The 13198-nt window shown below is 45.0% G+C and overlaps 1 protein-coding gene across 2 annotated transcripts in view; it reads right to left on the bottom strand.

Annotated features, from left to right (window-relative positions):
• ACO1 (aconitase 1) overlaps positions 1-1787 on the bottom strand; it is a 55583-nt gene extending 53796 nt beyond the window's left edge. The window contains exons 1-2 of one of the 2 annotated variants that reach the window (XM_066613280.1): positions 1669-1787; positions 109-189 (exon numbers count right to left, since the gene is read on the bottom strand). The gene's annotated coding sequence lies outside the window, so the exon portion shown is untranslated. The remainder of the gene's footprint in view (positions 1-108; positions 190-1668) is intronic. The other variant, XM_066613278.1, reaches the window with a different exon arrangement.
• Between the last annotated feature and the right edge of the window lie 11411 nt (positions 1788-13198).

Here is a 13198-nt window from a genome sequence, read left to right as displayed (position 1 = left end):
TATGAAACACGCAGGCTTGAAGTGCTAAAAACCTTTGCTCTGTATACATAATAATAATAAGCAAGTCTACAGTACTTTGCAGTATTCTAAGCACTTCACATACACTACCTTGTTGAAATCCTGGGATTTCCTGTGTGCACACTCAAGGGCAACTCAAGCTGGAATCAGATCAGTTGCCTTGCAGTTCAACTGGCGTGCCATAAAATTCGAGTCAACAGGGAGAGGAAAGAGAACTGTTAAGTTTCTCTTGGCAGAGGAACTTCTGAGCTGCAACAAACTACAAAATCTCAAAGAAACTGTGCAGTTTGACTCCTGATCTCTGTTAACACTGACAGGCACAGGGAAAGATCTCATGTGACCGGCCCTCCCACAAAGGGGCCTCCCTTCTGATTCCTCCCCCTGGCAAACACACTGCAAGGAGAAAACTCAGGAGAGCCTAGAAATGTAACAGCTTGGCTAGAGAAAGCCTGTATCACTTTTGTTGTTGGGGGATACAAGTTCACACAAGAGGACCTTCAAATTGCCTCTGTGCAACTTTAAGAGAAGGGTGGGGGGGGGGAGTGAGAAGTGTTTGCTTATGAAAGCAAAGACTGAACTTTGCTCCTGTTGACCAAGAGGGTAAGCAGGAGAGGGCAGAAAAGAGAGGAAATCTAAAATGGAAAAAAATTAAGACATGCAGACAGCAAGAGAGTGTTGAACAAAAGCAAAACAAGCACCAAATCTTTATGCCAGATCTTTCCAGGCCCCAATAATAATAATAATAATAATAATAATAATAATAATAATAATAATAATAATAATAAACCTATTAAAGGGGAAATCTCCAGCAAACCAGCAATCTTGGCCAGAGGTCCAAATTCCACCAAACCCCATGTATCTTACTAACCAGTCAGGCTGAAAACCTAAGCATATTTCCTCAGAAGTAACTGACATGAAAACCCATGCAACTGATCTCCTATTGACATAAGCCCAGGCTGCAAGTCTGTTCAGAGGGGACATAAATCCTTCTATACAAAATAAACTCAGAGCCAATCCTATGCCAGTATTCTCAGAAGTAAGTCCCATTATAGTGAATAGGGCTTACTCCCAGGAAAATGTGGGCAGGATTGCAGCCTGAATGGTTTTTTTGGGGGTGGGGGAGATGTCCCTTTCCCAAAGCCCCTCACTCCCCCCAGTTTAAAGGACTTGCCCTGCAGTCCTTGGAAAGACACCGTGAAGGCCTATAAGGGACTCTGAGTCATCTCCATTGGACATCAGTGAGACTTGCTTGGTCAACTTGCTGGGCTGCAGGGATCTGCAACCGGAAAGGCACTTCTGACAGCCCGATCGCTTACTCGGGAGTAAGCCCCACTGTTCGATCCATGGGGTTTTGCTTACTGTCAAGGGTTACGTGCGTGTACATCTAACGCTGGCCTCCCTTTGGAGCGTCCTTTGGAGCCAGGGGGTCGCACAGCGCGCTTGCAGGGCACTTGGGGGTGTGCAATCAGGCTCCTTCGGAGTAAGAGCCCCGCGAGGGAAGGAAGAGCAAGGGGGTCGCTTCTGGGCTTCAGGAGCCGCAAGAGAGTGGGGGTGACACCAGGGTGGAGAGGCCAGGACTGCTGCCTTCCCTGCCAGGGTCACCTTCCCCCCTCCAAGGGGGGGATGCCTCACCCCACTGATGACACTTACCTGGCTGGAGGAGAAGAGGTTGCAGAAAAAGCGGGGAGCGGCAGGGCGAGGGGGAACCCAGTCGTGGCCGCCTCCAGCCTTGCTCCGCCCTGGAGGAGGAGGGCGAAGGAAGCTGCAAGCCAGCGCAGGCAGAAGGGAGAGCGCGAGCCAAGGGGCTGAGCCCGGGCATCCCCCGCCTCTTGCCGAGCCAAGTGCTGCGTCTTGGGCGCCCTCTCCTGGCCGCATCCGCGTGTTGCAGCCGCCTGGGCAGGTCAGCCCCTGGGAATCCCGAAGCCCCAGAGCGCTCTCTCGTGCGAGGATGCTTCTGGCTCTGGGCTGAGCTCTCCTTGGCTGAAGAAAAGGCACACAGAGCTGTTTCAGCCAGAAGATCAAACAGGAAAGACCAAAAAAAAGCAGATAGTCAAGAAAACTGCAGAAATGCTCATCATCACACTGGTGTTTCAGTGACCAGGCAACCATTTCCTCTCCTTCAGCCACTGGCCACCAGCCACCATTCAAAAATTATTATTTGCTCCTACTATTACTGATAATAATATAAATAAAGCGTTTCTACCTTGGTTTATTCCTCCCCGGGTCTCAGAACCCAAGCCTATGAGTGTCCACTCAGAAGTAAACCCCATCATAGTCAATGGGGCATACTCCCAGGCAAGTGTCAATAGCCTTGCAACCTTAGAGTGGCTTACAATACCAAACAAAAGTGTGATCTATTAAAACAGGAATAATACAAAAATACTGTAAAAAGACAGCAGGAAACAAAAAATTATGAGACAAAAGAGCAAGTTGGCAAATAATTTGCCTTTTAAAGAGCCCGCGCTTCAGCCCCTGGCAGAACACCAGCAAGGAGAGAGACCGTCACACTGGATGTTTCACATTTTGGGGGCCACCACTGACAAGACCCTCTGGTATCTCACTGCCAATCAAGCCCCAGAGGGTGGTGGACACACTGGAGAGCCTTTCTCCCTGGTCTTAATGTATGAATAAATTCATATCGAAGAAGGTGGTGTTTCAGGTATCTTGGCATCAAGCCATGTGCAGCTTTAAAGCCCATTTTTGCCAGCCCACAGGTGTAGACATTTGATCCCTGTTGTATATACAACCTTGGGTAGAACTGGCTTAGAGATCATAACCAGCAGTGTACTTTGAAGCAAACTGGTAATGAATCCAGCTCAGATAGCAATGGGGAAACATGAATGAATTGTGTCAGTCAACACCTAAGCAATTATATTTAGTTCCCACTGAAGTTTTTGAAGGGCAGTAGCATAGCTAGAAGGTGGGAAATGATAAATACTACAGGTGCCACAACACGCTATGTCAGCGCCCCCTCCCACTCACCATCAGAGCCATTCTGGGCAGTGATAGCAATGCGCAGGAGGCGCTGTTGGGTTCAGCAAGAACCTGCACATGTGAACGGGGGCAGGTCATCGCTGGGTTTGTATGGAACCAATCGTTTTGTCTGCACTGCTGCACACTCACTTGAATTACACAGCACAGATTTTGTTGACATCAGTTAAATGAAAATGCTGGTGTTGGTTGGTTGAAGTGAAGGACCACGCACAGACACTGCTGACTGCAGATGGGATGGGAACATCCGGGGAGTGTTAAATGAGAATTCCGACATGCATCCCCCACTAGCACCCCTTTTTTTCCCACGGAGCCACGACCGACTCACGGGCTGATCCACTTTTGGAAGACTCTGAGTCAGAGTGACTCTAAAAAGGGCTCTGGACAAGTCATGAAGGCCCCCATTATGATGCATTTGCGACTTGAGTCAAGCAGGGCAGAGACTCGGAATTCAACTTGAGATGCAAGGAAGTGGCTCCCGCACATCCCTGGAGGTATGTTATCCCATAGGCTTAGTAGGGATGTATCATAGACCCTGAGGAATCAAGGAGCTTAACCTACGTCTTCCCTCATGACATGTTTTGACTGCACTAAACACAGTGCCGAATTTAGGCGTAAGCGAAACAAGCTACAGTTTAGGGCCTTGCAATCTGCAGGGATCTAAAAAAAAATGAGAATTTCTGGGGGGGGGGGGGACTTTAAACATTTTATGTGTGCTGAATGTGTGTGTGTTTTTCCCCTTTAAGATATTACAAATATATAACATAGACCAGTGGTTCTCAAACTTTGTAGCATTAGGACGCAACTAAAAAAATGTTTCACTTTACCAGCCACTCAAGCCTCTGCGGCTATAATGGTGATTGGGCAGCAGTGCTCCCAAGCAGCAGGTTGTTTAACCCTTGATGCACCTAGCCTAATCTGCCTTGTTAGTTTTGCAACCTACCAAAAATTGGATAATGACCCACAGGTGGGCCATGGACCCGCAGTTTGGGAACCACTGATGTAGATCTTTTTAAAATAGCTTGTGCAGCAAATTTTGGTGTAACTCTTTTTCACCACTGGGCCTTCAAGTTTTATATGGCTTAGGGACTGACCAAATCCAGTACTAACTGAACAGCACCTTCTGCTGTGGCAAGGTGCCTTGATGTCAACAGGAGCTTCTCTCCCAATGGCAGCAGTGGGGAGGACCCACATCTGGATCAGGACTGCAATGGAGGAAAGAGTTAAAGCTTCCCTCCATACAGTCACTGCCCCAATTCAGATTAGCTCCTCAATTGATTTTAAAACTTCTCCCCCACATCCCAAGCAAGCAAGGGACAAAGTAGTCATTTAACATAACTGTCTCCCTTGGCTTTAAACCAGATTCGTTCATCTGACCCAAGCTGGATTAGACTGATTCAAACAAGTTTGTGCTGGTTCAGGCTGCAATCCTAAACTACTTTCCTGGGAATAAATCCCAATGAACACAATGGGGCTTACTTCTGAGTAGACGTGCATAGAATTGCACTGTTAGCTGGTTAAAATAGATCCAAGCAAAGAAAGTGGGGGAAAATATACCCCCTTTTCCAGCCTTGTCTCTCCCTCAGTTCAACCCAGAGCTCTTCTTCATGCTCCCTACTTGCTTAGTCTAATTTCTGAAAGTCCAAAGAGTGTGGCTTCATCTGCTACCACTCATGTAAGTGAGAATTAATTCCTCTTACCGTGGACATTTTCATACTAGTTTACAGCTGTAATATTTATTTTGTGACTACATTTTATCCTCAGATCTGTTGGTCTTAATTAATTTCAGTGTCATTCATTAACACTGGAATTAGATATCTGTTAAGAATTATTTATACAACTGTGGCTATATATTGCCACTGACGCAAGAGCTCCTGCTCCCTAGTGGTTAAAGATATATAGTGCAGATAAAGACCAAGGAAAGGCTTCTACAGATCTTCATTTTTAGGAGTGATGGCTGGCTGGGTGCTCCTTGTCCAGCCACATTAACTGCATTCTGCAATGATACATGATAATAGTTCAGATGAACTGGAGTGGAGGAGTTGTATTCGGGGGTTGCACTGCTGTGGGAGAGAGACTAGCCTTGGTTACCTGTTCACTTTTCTTGCCCTGTCAAAAGCAGTGTTCAGCAGGGAAGTACACCTGAAATGGGCTCTGGAAATGAAGCCCTAAAAAGATACAATTGCACCGGCATGGGCAGCATTTGTCTCAAAATCAGGGACATCACAACCAGGCCTGACCCTGCTTAGCTTCCAAGATCAGATGAGATCGGGCATGTGCAGGGCAACAACCCAAGTCTAAATATGCCTACATGAAACAATATTATTAACATTATTATTAACAGTATTTATATACCACTTTTCAACTAAAAGTTCACAAAGCGGTTTACAGAGAAAAATCAAATAACTAAATGGCTCCCTGTCCCAAAAGGGCTCACAATCTAAAAAGATTCAAATGAATACCAGCAGACAGCCACTAGAACAGACACTGCTTGGGTGAGGTGGGCCAGTTACTCTCCCCCTGCTAAAAAAAAAAAGGAGCACCCACTTGAAAAAGTGCATCTTACCCAATTAGCAGGGGTACCCAATTAGCAGGAACAATATCCTGTTCTTTCACATCTTCCCTGTCCCTTCCTCTGTCTGTCTCCCCTGAGTCACCATCTCAAATACATTGTGAGTCCCTTAAGGCAGGGACCTGTCTTCTGTTGTAAACCACCATGACAATTGATGGCATCGTATAAATAATTAATACAAATAAAATTTGTATTAGAGGGACTTGCAGGGGCCAGCTCCCCAAACTCCAAATATTTCAGACCCCTCCCTTGAATTGGCAGCCTGTACCCTTGAGGTGAATGGAAAACCTGCTGTGATGAATCCCTGTGTTTCCTCAAGTTCCCCTGTTTCTTTCCACAGATTTTCTGTGTATTTTCTCATGTTTGGGGCCTTTTAACTCAGCAGTAGCAGCCTGTGCCATTCTGTTGCTGAGATTCACAGGTAACTTGAGTATCCCTTTGTTTTACAAAACGCCATTAAGTAGAGATGGGAGAAAATTGTTTAATTTTTTTAATGGATTTAAGTGTTTTCCAAAGACAGAACTGCAGACAGTGGTGTTATGTGATTTTATTCCAAATTTACATTATCATTATAAATTGTAATAGCTTTAAAAGTAGGTAGTAAGTAATTATATAGGTGGTATAGCGTCAGCAGATGAAGCCGCAGTCATTACCCATGCACCTCCCATTAAAAATAATAAATAAAAGCCAAATAAAATAGTTTTAATGTTTTCCAGATTTTAGGTTTCTTTTTAGTTATATTTTTACAAAAATGAGAAGTGTAGAAAGTGGTGCTTTGTGATTTTATTGTGTTATCATCCTTTTCATCCATTGGGGGGAAACCCACCTCCTTCCCCCCAGCAGCTTGCCACCCACTTGTTCTGCTGCTTCCCCCCCAGCCAGTGGCATAGCTCAGAGCCCAATCCTGTGCTCGGTGGCATGGCTTCGTGCCACCAGGCTCCCGCCTGTGCTAGCCCAGCACCGGACAGTGCAGGGCTAGCGCAGGGCAATTGCCCAGCTTCCGCAGCTCGGCGGTCTCCTGGATCACCGAGCTGTGGCACAGTAGGTGGGGGCGGGGATGGTGGCAGGGGTGGGGTGGGGAGGAGGCGTTCTGGAGAGGAGGGAGGCCGGCAGGGGGCGGAGAGAGGGCAGGGGGAGGCATGACACGGAGGTGTGACATGGGGGCCTGGGCTGGAGGCGTGCCGGGGGAAGGAGAGAGATGGGTCCGCGGAGCTCTGCTCCGCAGGATCCAAGGTGCTTGGGGAGGGCTCCATGACCTACACGAGCACCTTTACCTTACCGTCAACCTTTTGGTCGGCGGTAAAGTGAGTAGCCCCATTACTGGGCTGCTTACCTTACCTGGGGGAAGGGGACAAAAGTCCCGCAGTAGCCCAGGGCACACAGGATCCGGTGGCAGCCGTTTTGGTTCCGCTGAGCCTGGGCGCTCCAGGTAGCTCAGGACTGGGCTGCCCAACATCTATCTGCCACCTGGGTTCAAAGATGATTTTGTAGCCTCCCCTCCATGACAAACTCAAATTTAATTAGTTAGGTAAATAAAAAGTGTGCCCCTTATTGGTGAGAGACACTGTGCTTGGGGGGAGAGGGACGTTTATTCTCCCCCTGCTAAATATAAGAGGAGCACCACTTGAAAAGTGCCTCTTTACCCAGTTAGCAGTGGTCACTGTATTATATTTCATGGAAATGAGAGCTGATTCATATTAGCACCTTACTGATTCCATGCTGTATCATAATAACAGCTCATTGGCTCTTAGAACAATCAGCCTCATTGGTCAGCTTTGAGTTAAAGAAGTCTACTTTTTATTCCATAAGGCAGTTGTGTTTTCATTTTCTGGTTAATTGGCTATAACTTCTGATGGAATACAGATATTTCAATGCAGTTTAAAATTAAATTACCTTTCCAATGATATATAACATGATAGTATTATTCGTACATACCAAGGTTTTTACAATTTTGTCCATTAGTGTCAAGATCAGCTTGTTGCCCCTCTAAAGCTTGTTGCCTGGGGCAATTGCTACCCCCTGCATACCCTTAGCTACACGACTGTTCACAGCCTTGACTGGCTCTGAAGGCGAGGGGAGGGGTTGCTTTTCACTGGAGTTTGCATATCTGAAAAACTTAGCATTTTGCCCCCCTTCAGGAATGCCAGTGGTTCCAACTAATTCTTCTCCTGGAAGGGGGGGAAGCCCATCTGGGCTTCCTTCCCTGAAAAGGGCATTCTTTGTGGTGGGTCCTTGCCCTATGGGACTCCCTGCCCTGTGAGATACAACTGACCCTATTATAGGTTTTCTGCCCAGCGAAAACATGTGCTTTTCAGCAGGCCTTTGCTGATATAAATTGTCCTTTTCTAGGTGTTACATTTTCTGTATTTAAAAAAAAGCTCTGTAGTTGTGTGAGCCCCCATAAGTAGGGGTGTGTTTTTTTGGCGATATTTTTTACAAAATTTATTGATTAAAATAGCAAATTGTGGTGCTATGTGTTTTTATCCTAAGGGTGCAATTATAATCGCTTAATAATGTACTAGGTAGATGATATAGTTTCAGCAGATGTAACCACAGTATTTCTTTCTGACTAAAAATATAATCTATTTTAATTTCTGGAAAATATCTTAAAACACCAAAATGCAGTGTCAGTGTTTTGTGTTTTGTTTGGATAAACACCAAAACAGTGTTTTGTGTTTCTACATTTTGAACAAAAAACAAAACAAAGAAAACCTACCCATGAAGTGTATCCAGGTGATGGGGAGGGGACCCAGTCCTGCCAATCAGTTGGATGGTGGCTCCTGCAGTACATTCAACCACCAGAACAGCACAGCCCATTAAAGGACTCCCTCACGTGCAGGAGGGGGCCCCTAAGCTCAATTATTTGAACCTATTTTGTCCAATGCCCATTTCTTTCTACCTTTGCATAAGCCTTTCCCTATTTGTAAGAAACATTCTGCTGGACTCATTGATAAGAGTTGTGAGCTATGTTCTCCTGCAGTCAGCCAGAGGCTGCAGTCCTGTTTACACTTACCTTAGAGTAAGCCCAATTGAATGCAATGATGCTTGCTTCTTAGGAAGCACATACCAGCGCTGGATCATCATCATCTTCGTCATTTGTCCTGTGTTGTGGTGGGGCACTGGATCACCCTAAATTAACTGGCTAATCCCAGAGTGGGGAAAAGATATGAAGTGGTGCCTCACAATTCTTCATCTGATGATGGCAAGACTATGACAGATAGTGGTTCTGTGCCAATAAAAGACATACCATATAGGCCATTGATGGCGAACCTTTTGGGCTCAGCATGTCAAAAATTCTGAAGATGCCTCACTTGAGTCCGCTGGCGTGTCATCCCACCCCACCCCAAATAAACGAGAAACAATATGGTCCAATCATGTGTGGTGCTATGCATTCTATAAAGAAATGTCAAATAATTATAAAAATGAAATGCAAGTAAAAAAACTCAGGTGAATGCAGGTGTGTCACCCAAAACGTTTGGGCATGTCACCTTTGACGCATGTCATAGGTTCACCATTACTGATATAGACCAATGGTCTGACTCTGTATAAGGCAGTTTTGTTCATTATATACAGTTTCAGAATAATGTTTGTAATCATGTACCGGTAGTAGGACTAATAAATTACAAGTCACAATTATTGTAACTTCATATTGTGCCTTTATTAAATGAAAAAGTGTTTAGCCACACACACACACACACACACACACACACACACACACTTTTATTACCCGAACATATGTCAACAAGCAAGAGGAGGATACTTTCACTTGGAAATGATGACAACTTTGACTTCTGTTGCAGGCTTCTGCAGACACACAATGTCACTCCCTGGCACAGTTGCCTTGTTTAATTATGTCAAAGGAAAGCTTATATTTTAAAAAATTGTTAGAAAATGGTCAGTAAAAAAGCAGCACTGCTTTTCTGTCTTCTCCCGCAGCAGAGCTGTGAACTTGTGATTTCCTCTTTCAACCCTAGGTGGGGATATTGTTTCACGAGATGCAGACAAGGCCAACTGAGAGAGGTTGTGTGAAATGCACTTTATAGGAAAGCTGAAAATGGATTTACCTAATAAAAAATAATATGGGGATAGAAACCAAGGAAGTTAGAGGTTTTTAACAGCAAAGGATATGAACCAAGGGCAAAAACACAGGCAATTCCATTCTCTTGCTTCATTATCCTGACCCTCCCATAGGTGTCTGTTTGCAGATATATACAAAAGGTTTACCAACCTGCAAAAGTGTTTGCCTCCTGCCTGCATTTACCAAGGGGTGGCTTCAGTGGTGGCCAAGTCTGGTAAACTGCTTGCCAAGAAAGAATCATTATCATTGGCCTAGTGAGCTGCTACTTTTTAAAAGGGCACGGTGAAATATTTCCGCAGTTAATTTGGGGGTGGGGGGCGAAAACCACACCATTTCAGCACAGTAGACATTTCTGAGCTAGAGAATGAGAGTGGGCTCATGCCAGAGCCTCCATTCAGCAAGGGCAGATACAACATATTTTCCATTGACGGACTCGGAACAATCTCGAAATGAGTGCTTTGAAAAAGCTGTACAGCCGGGAGGAGAGATGCAGTGAATCGGGCATTCTGATTACCTGATTATTTTAACATCTACTTACAAGTCACATTTTAGCATCTATTTACTTTCCTGCCTGATTTCAACAACATCTGGCCCTTTGGGTGCATGATGATTGAATGTATGGCTAGAAAACATGCTGCGCCATTAGCAGAACTTTGGAACGAGAAAGTGGCCTGATTTGTGTGCAGGAATATTATTCTTTTTTCCATATGTCTGCTTGCTTTCAAGGGATGTTTTTAAGCAAAAACGTCTGTACCTTCAAGGGATCTACCACATAGAACAAATGATTCCTCTTGAATTTCTGACACATGGCTGCCTCTGAACCTGTGAAGCTGCTTTGCACTGAGTCAGATCATTGTCCATCTTGCCCACAGCCATCAGCTCTGACTGGTGGTGGATCTCCAGGACCTTTCTTAGCTCTGCGCTCTGGGATGCAGATGCCCAGGACTGAATCCAGCACCTTCTGATCACCACTACTAAGCTTTGCTCCCTCCCCCCATCTCCCTGATAGATAAAAACTGGCAATCTAATGTGGATAACAGCACCTTAAAGTGAACAACATCAGGGTGCATGTATGCTCAGATTTAATGGTCTTCTTCAGACCAGAAGGGAATAAGGTTATTCAGCATCAGCCCCTGCAGTATGAAGTTTCTAGGTTGGCTAAATACTAGAAAGTTGACCTTCTGCCCTAGTCTGGTTAATAGGATGGAACCTTATGCCTGTTGAGGCCAGGCCTCCACAACTGGACACAGGTTTGGTCCAAAGGCACATGATGTAGCAAGAAGACTGAAGCTAAGCTGGTCTGGGTCTTGATCAGTGGTGCTGTGGTACATTTTGAAGTGCAAGACTTCTTCATGAACCCTACCCCCATAATCACATCCTCCAGTAGCCAAATGGCTCTCCCTGGTTGCAAAGATCCTACAGCAGTGATTCCAAAACTGAGCTCTCTGTCCCTGGACAGCCACAGAAACCAGCCAGGGGTGCCGTGGAATCCTCACAAAAAAACCCTTCCGCTCTATACAATGTAAAAGGATTGTAGCTTTAATGGGGAGTCACGGCCAATGGTTCAGTAGATCAAGGGAACAGTCAGTCAAAAAAGTTTGGGAACCATTGTTACAGCATAATGAAAAGAATAAAAACTGGGAGGGAGAGAGAGAGAGAGCGCAAAAAAAAATAGAGATGTAAAGCAATGCATATAGATGCTATCAAAACTAATCTGTCATCATTTCATCAGTCATTCATATTATACCTGCAAATAAATACCACTTTTTATAGAAATATCACTTTTTGACAAAAATATTCCAAGTGGTTTAGACAGCAAAATCAATGAAAAAAATTCCCGTCTAAAAAAATCTTTTAAAGAAAGCAGTGTGCGATATCAGCAATTTTCACCCCTCACTCATCTTTTTAAGAACATAGGAACAGCTCCACTGGATCAGGCCATAGGCCCATCTAGTCCAGCTTCCTGTATCCCACAGCGGCCCACCAAATGCCTCAGGGAGCACACCAGATAACAAGAGATTTCATCCTGGTGCCCTCCCTTGCATCTGGCATTCTGACATAGCCCATTTCTAGAATCAGCAGGTTGCACATGCACATCATGGCTTGTAACCCGTAATGGATTTTTCTTCCAGAAACTTGTCCAATCCCCTTTTAAAGGTGTCCAGGCCAGATGCCATTACCACATCCTGTGGCAAGGAGTTCCACAGACCAACCACACGCTGAGTAAAGAAATATTTTCTTTTGTCTGTTCTAACTCTCCCAACACTCAATTTTAGTGGATGTCCCCTGGTTCTGGTGTTATGTGAGAGTGTAAAGAGCATCTCCCTATCCACTCTGTCCATCCCCTGCATAATTTTGTATGTCTCAATCATGTCCCCCCTGAGGTGCCTCTTTTCTAGGCTGAAGAGGCCCAAACGCCGTAGCCTTTTTATTCTTTTCATTCTCCCCTTCCCCATTACCCCCCAGGCTTACTAATTTCCACTGCCCCCTTAGATTCACTGATCTCCCCTACCTCCCAGGTCTACCGATTCCTCCCAAGCCTAGCCTTCTTACCTTACTCCTCCAGTCATTGCCATCCTGCTCTGTCCACTTCAAAAGGCAGAGAGTGTTGAGAAAGGAAAGAGAAAATGGAAAGAGGACCAGTCTAGCCCATCAGTCTCCACTGCTCTCCCCACCCTGCCTTTAGAACTGTTCAGGAGGGTGGCAAAGGTGGTGCTCTGCTTGGTGGTGTCATTATTATTATTAATTATTATTAACAGTATTTATATACCGCTTTTCAACTAAAAGTTCACAAAGCGGTTTACAGAGAAAAATCAAATTACTAAATGGTTCCCTGTCCCAAAAGGCTCACAATCTAAAAAGATGCAAATGAATACCAGCCGACAGCCACTCTGGTATTCCTTTGCAAGGAATACCACCCCACCTTTGCAAGTAGTGGGGAAGCACTGTGCTAGTCCACTACTTCTTGATTACTATATGGATAGAATGCTGTGTGAGAATTCTAGATATACTGTTTTGAAGTCCTGGAAGAAAACCAGGACAAAGCTGTTAGCAATGAATTAAATGAAAATGTACCTTAGAGGACTCTGGGTTGAAGAACTCACTCTGGTTCTGGATTGGCACATGAAACCACTCAACCAATTCAATGGGCTTGAACTGAGGTTCAGTGACATCTTCTCCAAGGTCTTCTCATCTTATAACTTTTCCCCTGCTTTCCGTAGGAAATGGCTTTCCCTTTCTAGCCTGATGCAGTTGGTACGTTCCTGACATCAAGTAAATAAAGCATCATGCGATAAACGAAAGCTGGGCATGAAACGACCGCCTCGCTATCTTTAACTCTGAAGCCAGAGACTGCATCTGAGAACAGGCATCAAAGCTATTTTGAGTCAGTTTGCTCAAATGTTAGTCTCTGTGTGATGTCCATCACAGCAGCATGTACAAAAAAGGCCACCCTGCTGTACTGTCAGAAGAGGAGCCAGTGTTTGAGGCTATAGTTGAAAGGAAAACTAGTCAGTCATCTGGTTCTTATAGTCTGTGGT

The sequence above is a fragment of the Tiliqua scincoides genome, chromosome 2 (assembly GCF_035046505.1).
Source record: "Tiliqua scincoides isolate rTilSci1 chromosome 2, rTilSci1.hap2, whole genome shotgun sequence".
Taxonomy (NCBI): Eukaryota; Metazoa; Chordata; class Lepidosauria; order Squamata; family Scincidae; genus Tiliqua; species Tiliqua scincoides.
The sequence above is the reverse complement of the archived record's forward strand: the minus strand, read 5'-3'. Positions and strand labels throughout refer to the sequence as shown.